Source organism: Photinus pyralis, unplaced genomic scaffold, assembly GCF_008802855.1.
Source record: "Photinus pyralis isolate 1611_PpyrPB1 unplaced genomic scaffold, Ppyr1.3 Ppyr1.4_LG4, whole genome shotgun sequence".
Taxonomy (NCBI): Eukaryota; Metazoa; Arthropoda; class Insecta; order Coleoptera; family Lampyridae; genus Photinus; species Photinus pyralis.
Genome location: NW_022170511.1, coordinates 12,464,127 through 12,478,781, shown reverse-complemented (window position 1 = coordinate 12,478,781; position 14,655 = coordinate 12,464,127). Strand labels below are relative to the sequence as shown.

At 34.5% G+C, this 14,655-nt stretch overlaps 1 long non-coding RNA gene across 1 annotated transcript; it reads left to right on the top strand.

Moving 5' to 3' along the window:
• The first annotated feature begins 7,626 nt into the window (after positions 1 to 7,626).
• Positions 7,627 to 8,347, top strand: LOC116169798. The gene is made up of 3 exons (XR_004145077.1): positions 7,627 to 7,753; positions 7,805 to 7,922; positions 7,975 to 8,347. It is a non-coding gene; the product is annotated as an uncharacterized LOC116169798 (long non-coding RNA).
• The last annotated feature ends 6,308 nt before the right edge of the window (positions 8,348 to 14,655 follow it).

The following is a 14,655-nucleotide window of genomic DNA, read 5'->3' as shown; positions in this document are numbered from 1 at the left end:
GCTCGACGGATTTTGTTGAAATTTTGTATATATGTTTTAGGCATACCGAACAGAAAAATAACGGGCCGAATTTTTGAAAAAAAATTTTGGAGCGCCGTAACGGCATCGAACTTTTTTTTTCAAATAGCAACCTAAAATTTTTATTCTATTATTTGGAAGACCTTATTTTCCTGTGTACAACCTACAAAAAATTGGGCCGGGTTATATTATCAAAAAACGGAGAAAAAAATTGTCAAAGTCAAAAAATTGTGTTGCATATGTGCAAAACGCAACGATCTTGTTTCTGAAGCAATTTAAACGAAATTTCTATGGTAAGTCCCTTTAATAAAAGCAAACAAAATTCATGCGCAAAAATCGTGTTGCGCATGCGCAGAAATGCAACTTTCTTATTTATGGAACAATTTTAACGAAATTTAGATGGTAGGTCCTTTTAATAAAAGCTAACAAAACAATTTTTGGTTTCAGCTAGGAAGCTATTCTGTCAAGAATTTGACACCTGGTTTAAATTGTTTTTAAATATTTTTTGAATTGTTTTGTACCACTTAAATTTTTTTTCCATTACCTATACCCGGGATGTGCTACATACATTCGATTTTAATATGCGTTTAGATTAAAACATTCTACGGGGCGTTCTATAAAAAATGAGGTTATCAATAACTTTTTTACCTGACCCCGTATACTTATTTTTATGTTGATTCTATTTAAAGGAACACCACTCCCACTATAAATCTGACGTCTTTAGAAGGCGGCTGCTACGAGGGTAAGAGCGAGTAAATTTGTTTACGCAAATCCGGCAAATCCTTGGATAATCTGCCATAGTTATTTCGTTTAAGGCGCAGTTCGCAGAAATCTTAATAAAAGATTAGTTTTTGTCAAGTGGAATAGTAAAGGTTTGTGAAGCGTTTTTAAAACGGTTTGTCTTTATAATAAGTTAGTTCGATTAGACAACAGACAAAGCAATTGCCTGCTTAGTGAAAAATAAAAGTTTCCACCGTCCGAGTACCGGAAATTTTTCTCATCTTATTTATCATATCGAGCCGGTTCGAGTCATTGAGTTCAGTTTAGTAAAGAAAAAAATTAAGTTTCTTGAAACTGTCAGCGAGTGCTTTTCTTTGTTTTTACGACCAGATTAGTTTTTGTTGAGAATAAACTGTAAGCACTTCTAAGATTGCTTATTTGTCGACCGCTTGCGTGCGAGGTACTAGGTCCAAACAAGCTTTGTAAGTAATTCTTTCTTTGAAGGATTTTGTTTTAATTATGTTTCATGTGTATCGGAATAATTTTGTCATTGTTAATCAATTGTGTGTTTATTCGAATCCTGTGTGCGACACGGGTAGCATTTTCATGTCAGATTTTTTCTATTGGTGCACAAGATTTACTTCAGGTGTTGGTCAAAATTTATGCAATTAATTTGTGCAAAAATTTTCGGAAATTGATCGAGGTTACCCAGTCTCTCACATTCATCAGAAGTTTTACATCAGTAATTAGGATTTTTCTTTATATTAGATGCCGGAGGTGTACCAGAGGCGATTCTAAAATTATTATCTTCAATTTTAATTTGATTTGGGCTATGCATAATAGCAATTTCTATGTTAACGTTCAAAATTTGGAAGAAAAAAAATTGTCATCGGTTGACAATTTTAAATTTTGACGGCGCCGATGTCGATTTTGAACTTAAAATGTTGATAACAATCACGCATTCATTCATCGCAAACAGATTTGTATTGAATTAAAAATTACCAGGAAAACCGAAATTTGTGGATTTAGTTTTTATTTTTTTTTCTGATGTTATTTGAACAGATACTAAAATGACTTTCTCATTGCTACTCCTTGAGCTCTACAAGACAGCGTTGAAAGATTTCGTTTCGGATAAATCATCATAAACTTTATTTTTTACATGGTCCGTAAAAAATAGTACTCAATGCAGTACTTATGTACTTTTTTACGGGCAAAAAATGATGTTTTTTCCGAAACGAAACGTAAAACGCGGTCCCGTAGAACTCAAAAAGTGGCAATGAGAAAGTACTTATTTTAATTTCTTTGTATGTGTTCAAATATCATTAAAAATAAATAAACCAAACGGCAAATTTCGGTTTTTCTGGCATATCTTCGGAAGTCATCAGAATGTTTTGGTTTTCTTTACAGCATGATAATAACTTTAATTGGGTCAACTTTTCCCTGATTTGATCTTCTTCGTATCTTCTATGGTTTCCGAGATCCCCATGATAGACATCCATATCTTGGATACAGTGCATATGGCAACCGGTACAATGACTATAAAATATGGTCCAGGAACCAGATTGTACATTTGAAGGTACCCACTAATTGTTGTGCCTGACATTTCATTGCGTATTGTCACTTTTCGTGCCGCATTGCTTTTTAATCGGCCCGGGAGGAAAAGTCACTCTTTCCTCCATTAAATGGAAGACAAAAAAATACAGTGATTTAGTCCACGGAGTTCAAAAACCTAAGTTTATCTTCTAAATGTAAGTTGGCATTTAGTAATATCTCTTTATACTTCTGATAGTGTCTGAAGTTTATGAAGCCATTGCTTTAAAAACTATTTGTGATATAGATCAATTACAAAAATCCGTCTACTAAGTATCTTAAAAGATGATGGAAACTCAAAACTTTTTGATGGTCAACCAATAAAAGTATCTACAGTTATAAACACTTCCCCACCAAAAGTTTAATAGGTACTTTATGGTTTGGCCTAGAAACTGTAGCTTAATTATTAAATTGGGTGAAATCATTGTTTAAATACTTTATTTAATTAAACAGTGGTGAAACCTATCTTTAAATGTTAAGAGAAGAAAAAAAGGACGAAGAGAAGAGAAAACAAGTTAAAAAGTAATCGTAAACGATTTACAAAAAGTGCATTTCCACTTGCATTCATTTCCCATTTGTAAGATGCAACTTCTTTTAAAATCGTAAAAATCCGGCCACAAATATGAAAAATAGCGTTGCAAATGTGCAATCCATTTTTGACATGCTACTTCAATTTCAGTTTATAAGAAGAATTTCATTTCATTTTTTTTTCTAAATAAGAAAGTTGGAACTGCGCATGCGCAAATCTAAATTTTGAAACTAACGTTAGATTTTCCTTTGTTCCAAGCGCCTATGTATCAAATTTCTTTAAATGCTTCCATAGATAAAAAAGTTAGCAATGCGCATGCGCAAAATAAAATTTTGAAACTGGCGTTAGATTTTCTTTTATTACAAGCACCTATGTATCAAATTTCGTTTAAAGTCTTCCATAAATAAAAAAGTTGGACCTGCGCATGCGCAAAACCAAGTTTTGAAACTGGCGTTAGATTTTCATTTATTCCAAGGGCCTATGTATCAAATTTCATTCAAATACTTTTATAAATAAAAATGTTTGCAATTCGGCTTATAAATGACCGAGATGCGAAAAGGGCACTGTGAATTTTGAACCGATTCGACTCAACTGTTGGCATTGTGTATTATATGGCTAAAGCTATGGCCATATTGAATTTCATCCAATTCAGTTCATAACTAACGGAGATGTCAAAGCGATCGGACATTTCTAACCAAAGTTGTCGTTCACACGGACAGATAGAGGGACAGATAGACAAAGGAACAGACAGACAGACCAACAGACAGACGACAGACAGTAATACAAAATTATAGGATCGTTAATAAACGGCAAAAGTGTAAAATTATGGAACATGTAAAAAACGATTTGTTGGTTTTTGTACAATAACTTTTTTAGTAATAAACGCAGAAAAAATTCCTTCCTTCGTGCAAGCCTCGACACCATAACGAACCAAATAACGAAAAAAGTAGAACAATAGCTGTTAAGATAAAGAACTAGTAGCGTCTCAACGAACGAGCGGACGGACGGACGGACAAAGTGGCCATAATAGCGCATTTTTTTTGTGTGGAAATGCGCTAAAAATGTTTCACAGCGCACTCGTGGGTGTTGCTGCATAACACCACTGTAAATGATGATGAGTAACGGAGCAGTATAAAACATAATAGTTATCAAATAGCGAAAACCCGAAGTCTCTAGGTGGCCGATGGAACAGACCGAGGAACAGACAGACGATATCAAGAGCGCGAAAGTGCACTTTTTATTTTTGCACTGCACTACTTACAGACTTTGGTATTGGTGTCATTCGATAGGGGTATTAAAACGATAGTGCACTCCGCGTTTTTTGTTCGCAAGCGGCTTAACGAATATTTTTGTAATTAGTAATCCTTGACCAATTTGCTATTAATTTTCTGTTAGGATTAACGACTGTGAAATACAGAAATTTTTCTAGGGGTTATTACACACAATCACGACTTACGAGAGTGCCGGGGTACTTTTATAGAGGAAAAGATGTCACCCAATGAAATAACGAAAACAATAACCCTTCAAAACGGTGTAGTATGGATTTTATTTACTTTCTTATTGTTTGTAATTGACGAGGTGAGGTAATTGACTTGCGGTTTGGGGTGAGTACTAATCTAACGTTATTCTCAATTATCGCGAATATGTATTTTACTTTGATAAACCAGACGTTTATTCGAGATAGGCAACCAATAGTGCATACGAGTATACCAATTCCTTTCCAGACAATTTAACAATGAAATAAAATTGATACGAATAAATTATCCTGATAATTTAGCACTAATTACAACTGAAAATAATATTTTTGGCTAGTCTCACTGAAAACTAGGTAAGAGAAATTCTGAATGAAATGGAGATACTTTCAGTTTCTTCAGGAGTTATTGGGCGGCACACTAATCGTCAAAGGTAACTATGAGCGACCATTTCCTTTAGGATTTACGACACATTTAAATACATAATTCTGAAAGGAAGGATTAGCTTTTATTTGTATCCAAACAAACGTGCATCATAAAGTGGTGTTGCAAACAACGAATTCGCGGTAAACTTAACATCCTATTGTATTTTGAAAAGCGGAAGACCCCGTATGGTGACTTCTTTTGACTAACAAATTGCTGAGTTTAACTAAAGGAGTATTAATGTCGGATGCGTAATCACTGTAAAATGTCTTCCGTGAAAATTTTGCCTAAACATTCCGGTGTTCTACGCATTTACCTACGCTTTACTAATTGACACGGTTTCTGTGTAAAATCACCCCTACTAGCTATAACAGTATTATTGGTAGATCGCTGTTGCAAATTGAATCTATTAGAGATTAAAATTAATTTGTTATCCATTACTTACAATTCCATTAATTGTTTTTATTTTTAATTTTTTGCAAATGCCTGATTTGATATATTGGGAATTCAATTAGCAAATCTAGTTGGTTTTTCGTACATATGAAGAGTTTGACATTTGTCAATAATTGATTGGTTTGTCGGTGTCGCATTTTTATTAGTTGACAGTTTTTCTCGTCTAATCCCGGTCTAATCTCGTCTAATTGCTAGGTAACAGATTTTCATTACCTAAACAACTCACATTTACTTGGCAAAATACAAACCTAAAGGTACGTTTCCTATGAAGCGTCTGACGCGTGCGGCTGACACAATGCACCGCCTCAATAGAAAGCAATGGAAGCATGTTCTAACCTGCATGCGGCGAACGTCTCCAGTTGTTTTCGTAAAAGCCACACCGCGTCAGACGCTTCATAGGAAACATACCTTAAGAGTCTTCTTTACCTAAGCGCAACTTTTTTACATTATAGTGTATAGATGATTATAGCTGCAAGAGATAAGATGATATTCTTGCTTTGTCAACTCCTGTCTTGGTCCTTAGTTAGTTCCCACCGACACTGTGCAGTGGCGCCACTTGTTACACTCAAATTGTTGATTTAACGCCCGCCAAGATACAGACTTTATTTACAAAAATTATGATTTCATATTTTGGGGTCATGTTTAGAAGTAACTTATCTAAAAAAACTGTCGGTTTACTTTTTCCATAAATCGTCTTGATCGAGAGTAAAAAAATAAAACAGATTAGCGCAATAATCGGTGCGAAACACCTAATCTTTAAACAATCGGTATTAAAGTTGCTATAAACATTAAAAAAAAAATAGTCCGAACATTTTGTAGATAAAGGTCTAAATTTATAAAATAGTTCTTAAAAAACATTGTTTTTGGAAAAACAAATAGAGTTTTTATGGCGGGCGCTCTTATGGAAATTTACATTGGATGCAGTGGGTACAGAAGACTCTTAAGACTAAGGACAGCCTAACTTGAAATCTCTTTCTTAAAATTAACCATACACTAGATTCAATTTGTGCTTAGGATAAAGATAGGAAGTCCAACAACAGTGGTGTGTACCGAGTGAGTTTTATGTCTTGCCATTCCATGTATTTATTGGCAAAACATTTTTGGCTAATGTGCAGGTAAGTGTTATTTGGGGTAATGAAATAGAACCCGAGAACACCAAAATGTCATATGTAGGTAGTACTTCTTAACCATTGTCCTAAATGGACAAATCCTTATATTTTTAGCGCATTTTCGAAAAAAAATACGCAATTATATTCGTTATTTTTTTAAATTTTATTTAATTTATTCTCCCTCTTGTTCTAAGCCCAGGTTTACGTCCAATTACAGAGTGGCCCGCATAATGCTTTCAACCATTTTACTTTTTTATGGCGTCTTTAACAAAATTATACAGAAAAATGGATTTTAAAATGGCCGTGTGTATTTGTGTAATAGTCTGCAGTATGCCTATGACAAGAAATGAAACTCACACCCTCATTAGTTCCATCTTTCTGGTTAGTTTTGTTATACGACCTGATAAAAGCGTAACAGTGAAAAAATATCCTGACTTCAAAAAATACATGTCAACAAAAATGCATTAGACTAAAAAAATTTTAATTTTTTGATTAAGTGCCCCATAAGGCTTCTTTAAGTATTAAGAGTATTAAAGTAGATAAAAATTGCTGCGTTTCAAAGAGAGTTTATGTATTATGCTTCTTATAGGTGATCGATTGCGAATTTTTTAAATTATGTATGTCATAGTCAGGCCATAGCTAAAAATGTTTTCACGAGTTTTTAGTCTAAGTAGCCATGGACTATGTTTTTCTTTTATCATAGTCCATGGCTACTTAGATTAAAAACTCGTGAAAACAGAATCTTTATAATTAATTTTTTCGCGTACAAGTGTAACGACTATTTCAGCTAATTGCGATGTTTAAATATGACTAACTCAGCCGGATAATTTGGCTAGATGCAAATAAAAGTATTATAAGATTTCAGGGCGCCAGGTCCTATGCCTAGAAATTGACCTCTAATGGACCAATCAGAGGGACAGTTCCACAATCAAGCTGTCCAAGTAATTCCCATGTAATTTGTTCCAAAAATAATCGATTTATTAGCTCACGGACTAGTAAAAAAATAATAGCTGGTAAATAAGGTGTGTATATTAAAATTTAAATAAAATAGCAGTTTGTTGGCTACAGGTATACAGCAAAATATAAGGAAAAATATAGATTCAACACTTTCCAGAGTTGGCTTTACATACAGCCATATAAGTCGCGCAAACGAACAATTAACATAAAAAAAATAAAAATTAATTAAAGCTACTCACCGTTTGTCCCGCGCAGTCCAACAATGAATTTTTATTCCACAGTAGTTCGGTGTAGCAAGCGCTTGCTCGACCTACCCTGTAGATGACAAATAAAAAAAACTGAAGGCAAGAACGACCTGCGCGCTACTAGTGGCACAGTTCGAATTAATTAAATTATAAATAAAATAATAAATAAGCTCTAATACGATATGACCAGCGTTCTGGAAAGCCCTAAATTAACATATATGAAAACTTCTTGTTTAGGTAGGTAAGTATGTACTGTTTCTTTCTTAGGATAATGATAACTTCTTTCAGCTTTGATTGAACTCCAATATGCCACTAGGTATCTTCGCTGGTTTTCCAAGAATCCCAAGCGAATGGTATATAACAATCCCGTAGTAGCAGGTGTAATTCGAAATGAGTAACGATGTTGGTAATGTTACATTTATATCTAATAAGCTATAATGACATAATTTACTTTATAGAGCGCTAATTATACAAGATCTTACCAGGTGTTTGGCTTCTTTCTTCGTGTAGTAAAGATAGCAGATAACAACTAGATCCCACAATGTGGTTTAATTGCCAAGTCTAATCAATGGTACTACTAAACTAATTAATGCCTTGACAATTTCTTCAATAAAATACTGGCGGTAAAATCTGGCCTAATTGCCTATTTAAACTAATTAAAAATGCCACCAAGTAAAAATTATGTACTGCTTTCTATACAGGAAGAGAACAAGTGGTAAGACCTTGATGAATTTTGGGAATTTTCTGCATATGCAAACTATAACTTGATTATTGATAACATTCCTCATAACAATAAATAATATTTTTACACCTAAAGGAACCTCCTAGTGCATATGCAACATATATTGCTTTTTAAAATGTAACACAAGAAGAGGTAGAATAATCGTTTCACATAAATTAGATGCAGAATTTATATCTCTATAATTTTTATTTGAAGTATTTTTGCGTAAAATAATTAGGAAACGTTTGCGCAAAGAAAAAGTAATTATGTTCCACTTTTCGATTTACACCCTGTACTATCCTGTGTAAAGATACGAATTTTTGCCCGGAATATCAAGTTATTTATCGAATAATAATTATTTTTTAATTAAATTTTAAGATTCAGTAATTAGTTTAATCGATCATAATTGACTTGGGATTTATTATTTTAGGGGAAGCTAATTGCGAGTTTCATGGGAAGTTTAAAGTACACGTTTGATGAAATTCATATACGAGAATATTTTGTGTAATTAGCGTGTTTGGAGACACCATGACTTGACTACTGTTTTCTCTCGTTAATTTGACTTCATTGTTATACTACCCTCGTATCTTCTCAATTACATATGGGGAGAGTTAAGATAGAAATTGAGTGAATTGGAAAGTTGTAGCGAAGTGTAGAAGATCCTGATGCCCAGAAAGAACTACCGCTGTGGAAGACCCCAAGCTTTCTTTTATTTTATAATCTAACTCTGAGCTAGTTGGTCGTTTATGCGGCGGGTTTGAGGTAAAGCAGCGCCAACCTAAACCTGATGATACTACAATCAATATAGAGAAACGCGCTGAATGGATGGTAATATCGTATAAAGAATTAAACAAATGGATAATGTAATGTGCAATTAACAAATACATCGAGAGGTTTACTTTACTTTATGTAAACTATAGTAGTGCATCCAAAGGTTAAGACAGGTTGTTACGTAAACACAAACAAAATTACAACGCATCCGTGTGTTCTTTGTAGATCATATAATTGCTTTTCTACAACTGCGTCGTCGTTCACCAAATGATTGTGGTATTTCCGGAAGAACGTAGGTAGGTATATTTGAAGGTAGGTAAAATAGGAAAGTCATTATATCTTTTTCATATTTGGTATTGAAGCATATCTTTTAATTGTAACCGGTACGTGTACAATTACAAAGACACGCCGATTTTTAACCTTTTACTCACACGAACGGAAATGGAACGGAAATTCTTAAGCGGTAAAGGCGAGTTGTGCTCATAATTGACCATGTTTTTCTTCTTTTATAATCTTAATATTCTCTAAAAATAGACACGTTAAGCTATAAAAACTAATAAAACTGTTTGCTTAAGTATGAGTGTTTGGCCACTTTGGTATTGATTTAACTTAATCGCGGATCACTAATTCCATCAGCAATGTGACCTCATTAATTAAGGAATAGACCGCGATCTCTATGTATGAATGGCTTTTTAAGATACATTTCCTGATCGCCTCCAATGAACGGATTTAGGTTTAAAAAGTATGCATTCAAATAAATGTAATTTTATTATTGATCATATCTTTATTGTAAGGGTGTAAATAGATTTTAAACCATAGATTAGAAAAGGTTCAGCTTAAACTCTTATGTGGTAACGTTTTTCCAACAACAAAATGCTTGGTTGTGTCCACCTTTTGAAATTAATAGATGTCCCATTTTAAAATAAACAGTATGTGTGAGAAACCTTCAGATGGGATTTTTTACTTTTTTTTTTTTTAATTTCTATTTTAGTGCATTGCTGTAATATACCTAACCACTGTCTTATTTTAGTTAGCTACTATAAAAAAAGCAGAAGTAGACTGTCACCTTGGCTAAACATTGTAATAACCCAAATGTGTAATCCAACCACTCACTTCAATAAATTGTTAAATACAAATAGAAGAACGTTATTTAGCGGCAATTTACGACCTTTATGATTAATTATTTTGAAAATATATTGAAGTTGCGGAAATGGGCAATTTAAGTTTTTGTTTTGTTTATTGTTATACACCGGGCTTAACACTCAGACTACCTATCCTGCGTTTTATTTCGAAACTTTTAACTTCAGCGTATTATCCTCAAAGTGAAAAATCGCTATTGGCTGCACTTTGTCGTCCGTCAGTATGTACGTCCGTCCGTCCGCCCATCACACGTACCTCCTTCTACACCACTGAACCGATTTGGGTGATATAGGGCTCGTTTGAAAGGGCTTGGTCCAAGGATTCCGTACATACGGATTTTACATTTTTTTGGTTTTGCGCATGCGCAGTGTCAGAAATTTGGTTTAACGCATGTACTTTTTTATTTATGAAGATATTTAAATGAAACTTTATAAGTAAATACTACGAATAAAAGTCAAATTAATATTTAATATTTTTCTATTATTGCATACAGTGGGGCCATCGGTAAGTCTAAGAATCTTTAATGTGTATATCTATAAAAAGTTCTGACTGATGTCACTACATTGCGACGTATACTTCGTTTTTACTTTATTTACTTTTTTAGTGTCTGGCGTAGTGTATACGCGGTGTCTTTTATCTGCCATTACTCCTTAAATGAAGAAACGCCAATTTTAAACATGATATAAAATGAAGTATCGTAGTGGTGGAAAATCTTGACAGTTGAAGTAAAAGTACTGCTGCTTGTGAATATATAGCATATAGTTTGATGTTTTACACAATCATCTTTATTGTTGTGTAAACTAACAGGGCGGATCGTATTTTCTGTTCATTTAGAGTATTATCTGCACACATTTTATGGGAAAGAACCTAGTTCCGTAGGTAGTTGTATACATATACAAATATATATTACCTAATTAGATAAGAAATTACTGTTTGTATTGTACGGAGACACAATTAGATAGATAAGAAACGGTATTCCCATTATTTTGGAAAGATAGGAACCTTGCTATTATTTCAAAACCTAGTACCTTCTTTCAGAGTTCTGATCGTTTCGTGCTTTATTTTATTACACCCTTACAAATTAACAATTACTTTACAATATACAGGGTACGGCACTGCAATGGGACACATTATAACGCGCTACTGCCACTGCCTACACATGAATGGGTGGGGGAGTTCTGTTTATGACTGATGTGTTTGTTATTACATGCAGTTTAGTACGAGGTTTAGTAGCTATGAATAGGTCATAGACTGGTTCACTTTTATAAAAAACAGCGTTTTAACGGGTTCTAGGGGCATTTCAGACAACATTTGGCCAAATAGGCGTTTTTTACTAATTTGCACCTGCTGAACACGAATATCGATGTTGGCACCTCGAAATCTGAACAGGAAGTCCAGAATTCAAGATGGCGGCCAATTTTCGAAAATGTTGATATTTTCACTCATGCGACCGATTTTTTCGATCTAAAAACGGATTATAATGTTATTCCTGACGGAGGTATGGCACGATAATAATAGTGAACAAATGTTTAAATAATTTCATATAGTTTTTCTAAAGCCTAATTTACATTTGGCAAGTTTACTGGCGGAAAGTACTTTCTGTCAATAAACTTGCTACCCTATTTCTATTTAACTGGCGCTTTCCGCGCATTTACACGTGGCAAGCTTACTGACCGACAGTACTTTCCGCCAGTAAACTTGCCAAATGTAAATTAGGCTTAACGTCAAAGTGCGTAAAAGTGGATTCCTTTTTTTCATAGTGTATTATGGCTTGTTTAAATTTCTTCACATCGTGTAATTATTAAATTATTTCTGTTTTGGCAAGCATTTTAGTTCCTGTGCGTCGTGTGAAAGATATCCGCGATGGTCCATGACCACACATATGGAAGAATTTCCTTTTATTAGAGGAAAACAAAAGAAATCTTGTCGCATCACCTTGAAGAGGCCTCATTTGACGGCGTACTGGTGATTGCGAGAGGCTTCAATGATGAAAGAAAAGTTTTCTGTAACCCTCAGACGACACAGATTTCCTCCTTAGAAGCTTTTCACATCCAGGAAGCGGATACAAGAAAAACGCTACAGATACAGATGCATTCCTGTTGCTTCTTCATCACTTCGAGGTTTCAGGAGCTGCGAAGCTTTAGATCTAACAATTCTGCACTCCATTCTCTTGCGATTCCATCTAATCTTCTCTAGCATTTCATCCATTTCTATCATTACGGCATATCAGGTGTAAATCTCAAGATGTACTTTTTTTATCTTATAAACTATGCAATGTCGCTCAGCCTACCTTATCTATCCTGAATTGAAAATACGAGTAGCTACATTCCCATTCTCCCAACGTTAGATTAATTCCGAAGGCTGCTCTAGATATCGTCCTTTGTCGTAAATAGGATTGCCGATTGCTCGTCAAAACTTTGTAAAAATATCGCAAAGCTCAATTGATTTGTACTATCTAATTGTCAAGAAGACGATTGACCTAACACCATGAGAATAACGAAGGTAATAAATTTGTATTCACTTTTCTATATGCTTTCATTCTTTAATAATAATAATATATCCTGAGGAACGGTAATTAATACCTAGCAAAATAAGAATCTTCCGAAACACCGCAGTATAGTTGAACTCCCTTCATTTTTTAGCGTAACACAACGAAGTTGAGGTAAAGCTTATGTGCTCGTGTTTCCGTCCGTCCGTCCGTCCGTTCCATCGAGATCTCGGCCCCTGGGCCACCTAGAGACTTCGCGTTTTCGCTAATTGATAGCTGTTATGGTCTATATTTGCCCATTTCGATCAGTTTCATTTAACTCCATATTTTGCGCAGACTGCGCAATGCCAACTTTCATATTTATAGGGATATTTCTCTGAAATTTTAACCACAGACCCTTCTAGTAAAGATAAACATTTCGCGCATAGTAAAAATTATGTGGGCATGCGCAGTGACTGCGCAATGCCAACTTTCTTATTTATGGAAATATTGCTTTGAAATTTTAACCTCAGACGCTTCTAGTAAAGGCAAACATTTCGCGCATAGTAAAAATAATGTGTGGGCATGCGCAGTGATGTGTGGGCATACTGCGCAATGCCAAATTTCTTATTTATGGAGATATTTCTTTGAAATTTTAACCACAGACGCTTCTAGTAAAGGTAAACATTTCGCATATGGTAAAAATTATGTGTGGGCATGCGCAGTGACTGCGCAATGCCAACTTTCTCATTTATAGAGATATTTCTTTGAAATTTGAACCACAGATGCTTCTAGTAAAGGCAAACATTTCGCACATAGTAAAAATTATGTGGAGGCATGCGCAGTGACTGCGCAATGGCAACTTTCGCATTTATGTAGATATTTCTTTGCAATTTTAATCACAGATTCTCCTAGTAAAGGCAAACATTTCACACACAGTAAAAATTATGTGTTGGCATTGCGCAGTGCATGCGCCGTAACTGCACAATTGCCAACTTTCTTATGTATGGGGATATTTCTTTGGAATTTGAACCACAGCTGCTTCTAGTAAAGGCAAACATTTCGCACATGGTAAAAATTATGTGTGGGCATGCGCAGTGACTGCGCAATGCCAACTTACTTATTTATGGAGATATTTCTTTGAAACTTTATTTTACTTATTTAACTCCTCTCTTTCTCTGGACGTGGACGTGCTTCAATATGCAGATTCGACATTTTGTGTGCTTTCGATGGCAACGCATCGTTTCAATACTTTGTGTTACGCGGCAATACCCACGAGTGGGTTTTGGAACATTTTTTCATTTAAAAATTAACGTAAAATTCGAAAGATTGTAGTTATCAAAACTTTATAAGGAGAATTATGCAATATAAATGCATGTCGAGAATACTTATATGTGTCAGGATTACTGGAAACAATTGTTTTGCAAGTCCTCCTTTAAGCAAGGGGAACTGGGAATTTCGTAATTCTTAATTTTACGCATCCTGCATCCTCCTATTACATTATTGTTAAAACAATAGTTAACTATTATTATCGTGAAGTACCTCAGGAATAACATTATAATCTGTTTTTAGATCGAAAAAATGGGTCGTTTCTAAAGAGGAAATCTGTGTCGTCTGACGGTTACCAGAAAACGTTTCTTTAATCATTGAAGCCTCCAGCAATCACACGACGCACAGTAACTAAAATGCTTGCCAAAACAGAAATAATTTAATAGTTACACGATGTGAAGAAATTTAAACAGTAGCCATAGTACTATGAAAAAAAGGTTTCCACTTTTACGCACTTTCAGGTTAGAAAAACTATGAAATCATTGTTTAAACATTTGGTCACGATTATTATCGTGCCGTACCTTTATCAGGAATAACATTAGATCGAAAAAATCGGTCGCATGAGTGAAAATATCAACATTTTCGGAAATTGGCCGCCATCTTGAATTCTGGACTTCCTGTCAAGATTTCGAGGTGCCAACATCGATATTCGTGTTCAGCAGGTACCAATTAGTAAAAAAAGCCTATTTGGCCAAATGTTGTCTGAAATGC